The following is a 4561-nucleotide window of genomic DNA, read 5'->3' as shown; positions in this document are numbered from 1 at the left end:
TGTTCTCGTGTACAGGAATTTCTATATTGCTTGGTGATTTTGTTGTTGTTTCTTATTTTGTTGTTCTTGTTGGGTTTTTCTTTTTTAAAGCGGTTTCTACAGTGTGTGTTAAAGCGAATGTGCATCTTCAGGAGAAGGAGAAAAACAGTATTTGCCTCTTGCTTTATGGGGTCACCTCTTTCATTCTTCGAGATGAATAAGTTTCATTCATTGACTGAATAAGATGCAAAGTCATTTGGCCACAGGATCAGGCTTCCCGTTTTCCTCTCCCCAGGCCCGACTTCTATCAAATTGCTGAATACGTATATTTGACACTACAGATATTTTTCTTGATGAGCTTTTTAAAACGAATGTCTTGGCACATTGGATCAAAGAAAGATCTCAGTTGTAGGTACAAGCTTCTGCTTTATCCAAAACGTTTTTCACCCGGCTCCACCTCCATTCACTTGTTTGGATGCGGCTGAATAAACGACTGAAGAATGGGTGCTGGAAGTGGGTGTTTGCAAGTCAGAGCTGCTGTATTGTGGTTAGATTGGCTGCCCATGCAGTGAACCATAATTTCTACAATACTCTCTAGCTAACCCACTTCTGATGCTGTCATTAAGTATTAAAGTACTCTGGCATTTCTGTGCTTGTGTACATATTCTAGATCTGTAATAAATGCAGTGCTGAGGTTATCCTCGCGGCTGCTGATTTTGCCAGGACAGGCTTGCAGGAGCAGAGTGCAAGTAAACGATTTGTCTACGCTCTGCTTTTCTGTTCTTTTTAAGTAGAACTTATTTTTGAGAGCTTCTTGGTTGATGGTGCCTGTTGGTTCCCGGTGTTCCTAATCGCGTTTGGTTTATCTGTGCTGCCAATAGAAAGGTCCGATATCTGTGCACGGATAGGTTGGATGAGAACTGTTTGACACTAATTATGTTTTAAGTGTAGTGATAACAGAGGCTGCTGCTTCTGTCTCAGCATACTTGTGTGTAAGTCACTTTATCTAGATGGAGGGATGGAAAAATGAAATCAGGCAGTAGCGTGGTAGTGGAAGATGAAGCATTATATATAGCCCAGCTTAGACTGAGTCTTGCTCTTCAGCAAAAACTGTTCTGGCTTTTATAAGTGTTAAGTATTTTCTTCTTTTAAGGCCTATTTCTACTTACAGTCAAACACAGCGCTAATTAACAGCTTTGACAATACCAGCAAGGAGCTTGGAACAGGCATACACTGTAGTTCTTTCTGGGTTTGCTTTTATAGTCACTAAGATAAGATCTTATGTTGGATATATATTCCTCCTTTGTGGGCATCAGTCTTGCTGGCAGTCAGTCCAGCACCTTGTGGAAGTATTACATTCATTTAATTATGTTACACATTAAATAGTTACTCATGAAGGGCTGACGTTGGTTTATCGTATCTATAGGACCAAACTAAATCTAGTATGGCTGACTGATGAGAGACAATTAACAAAACATCCCATTAACCAAAACAGTGACGGAATAGCCTACGCATTGATTCTGTGTAGAACTGTTTAAAATACTGGAATTCTTTCTTTTTTTGCATGGCTTCCCCCTCTCCCCCCACCTTCCCCTCAGTATTACAGTGTAAAAGTTATCAGATCTCAGGCAAATACTCTTACAGCGTATGTCTAGATGGACATTGAAATGTGTCAAGCTTTTCCTTTAGTTTGGAATGCTTGGGGCTTTTTTTGTTGTATATTGTTTTAGGTACCTGAAGTAACGGTTAGTGATGGACTTAAAGAAAACATCAAATCAGTTTCTAATCATTTGGCTTCAAAAGACCAATGTGACTTTTGCTTTTTGTGGTTGTGAAGTTGCTGTTTAGGAGGGAAACCCATTCTGAATTCAAATCAATAGACCAAACCATCAGATTACAGCATCGACTTGCTTTATTGTGCTGCTCCATAAGCCTGCTTCTGTGTTTGTTGCAAGCATAACCTTTATGCTTTTGTTTACATTGTAGGAAACACAGTTCTAGAGATGAGCTTTTTCATTTAACTCTAAACATCTTTTTATTTTGTTAATTTTACAGTTACTAGTTTTTTGCTATGTTATGTTTTTAAAGATACATATATATATATTTTTTTTGCATTCTGCTGCTCATATTTCAATAAACATACAAAAAAACCAACCCAAAACAAAACAAAGCCAACAGATTTTTCTCTGATTTCCTTCATCTTTACCTCAGTATGTGTTGAAATACTTCTTTACAGGTGTCGGTTTATGTTGAGTTCATGTAACTCTGGTAGTTCTTTTTCCTTCAGATGTGCAGCTGATGGTTACATCTCTGTGAGTAGCTGAAATAACCCCTGGGATTGTACTTTGTTTTGGTGTGGAGGAAGGGAGTGTGTGTGTGTGTTTGTGACAGATGATTGTGTGATGGGGTGAAGCAAGTTAGAGCAGAATCAGTTCTAGTTTATTCCACCAGCTGTTGCTAGAAAGCTCTGCTGTTATCTGCTGTGTTTTCCGGACACTGTAATATGGGGGGGGGGGGGGGGAAAGAACTTGGACTGCATAGCAATGGGGCTGGCTCCAATCCCAAATTCTCAAACACTGTTGGTCTTCTGACTTGAGATGCAGAGCCAGCTATCTTCTGTGTGCACTAAGGCATTTCTAACAAGTCCCAAAGCACCTGTAAATTGCCAGCCACTCAGTTACGTCTACATGCTTTTAGGTACTGCATCATCTTGCTGCTTGATTATTATTGGCCAGAGAAGTTTGCGCTGATTAGTGCTCTGTAGCCAGCCAGCGTTAGCACTTTGTGTTGATAACACTCAACACAAATAATCATTCCCCTTAAGTTTTGGATAGCTGGTGCTGTAGACAACAGCGTATCTGTTCACACTGCAGGACACTCCTCTGCAGAAAACACATAGAATTGCTCAGGTTTCCTGATACACTGGGGACAGTGGCATATTGTGCCTTGAGAATGGGCTGGCTAGTTTATGCAGGTAGACTGAAACATGCAGCCTGTTGTTTTCTGTCCTATATTTCTGTATTTAGCCACATTTTCCTTTTAAACCATCCAGAGAGACCCACGGAGCGCAGTGCAGAGGAGCAGCTCTCGTGCTTGGTAAGAAGGCAGCCTCCAGCTGATGGAGTTCTAGTAGTGCTTTTGTATTAAAAGAGAGAACAGGCCTTAATAAAAGAGAACTTGGCCCGAGCACCAACATAAAATACCCACGTGAGAGACGCTTCAGCATTTTACAACTTCCAGGCAGTTTGCATCAAATTCTTCTTTGAATATATTCTCGTTAACTGCCTTATAGGGCCACATGTTCAAACGTGCTGTAAAAACCCTTCTGTAAACAACATATTTTATTTTATTTTTTTTTTAGCTCTGAGTGCAAGCACAAGGGAAGGCCTGGATTGCAATCCTGTTAGTTCTGCTGTTCTGTGCTTCCCAAGGTATGTTTGAGGCTGCAGATGGGTTGGCTGGTAAATGCTGTTGGAGGACAAGGGGGATCCAAGTGAAAGCAGGATGTTCCATCCAAAAATGAGGAGACAGGATATCCAGAGTGCACAGAGTGTGCCAGGCAGCATTGCTTATTTTTGTTGTTTTTAATCTCTTCATTGCTATCTTAAGCTTGTGCTCTAATGTCAGATGGCCAGAAACCAGCAGCACAACTGCCCCATGTCCTGATTTGTGGTGAGATGTTTATACCTGATACAGAGCACGTGGCTGGGCAAACTGCAGGGAGCAGCTCTGCATGGGTATCTCTGGAAGGAGCTCTGCTCTAAGGCAATAGAAGTATTCCATTTAACGCAAGAATGAAGACATGGTTCCATTAAGAAACAAAAGCATGTGAGAAGCACAGTATTATTTATTCAGCATGCTTTGATGTGCTAGCTGCAGTGTTACTATAGCCGTATATGATGGGAAGGCTGCTAATGGGGCAGAGCAGGTATCTCTAGGGCTGCTTTATCACTAGTCTGTATTTAATTCTTGGACTCCTTGTGTTGCCTGGCTGCTGTCAGAATGATTTTCAGAGGTGCTGTGCTGGAGGCAGCGAAGCAGAAGGCAGCAGTCAGGGTGCCCATGGACTGCCAGGTGTCCATCTGCCTCCTGCTTGAGGTTGGAGGTGGGTTTGATAGGACGAAGCCACTGCTAAAGGAGTGCTCTGAGCAGCTCTAGGGCAGAGGGGGCTGCTTGTGTAGTGCTGGTGTCATGGAAATTCTGTAGACCCCTCACTGTGTATTGGACACATAGGGAGTCTCATACAGCAGCTGGCTCAGACTGCAGTGGTCCTTGCAGGCAGCCATACTTTGTTCTGTCCCTCTGTAGCACCTTGCCTTTACTAAGTAAGAGGAGGCAGGTTACACTCCAGTGCTGGCAGTGATACTGAGCAGCAGACTGGTATCTTTAGAGATGGAGAGGATAAATGCTGTCTCCTCCTCTTTTTTTTCTCCCCCATAAAACATTTGGGGAAAAAAAAAATACCAACAAAACAACAAACCTGACAGCTCTGTTATTCTAAGGACAGGAATTTTCTTCTTTATAGACTTTTTCCATTCTCTTTTTGAAGTTACACCTCTCCTATTATAAACAGTGTGGTTAT

The sequence above is a fragment of the Coturnix japonica genome, unplaced genomic scaffold (assembly GCF_054131305.1).
Source record: "Coturnix japonica strain WE unplaced genomic scaffold, WE-NBRP24 Scf048, whole genome shotgun sequence".
Taxonomy (NCBI): Eukaryota; Metazoa; Chordata; class Aves; order Galliformes; family Phasianidae; genus Coturnix; species Coturnix japonica.
The sequence above is the reverse complement of the archived record's forward strand: the minus strand, read 5'-3'. Positions refer to the sequence as shown.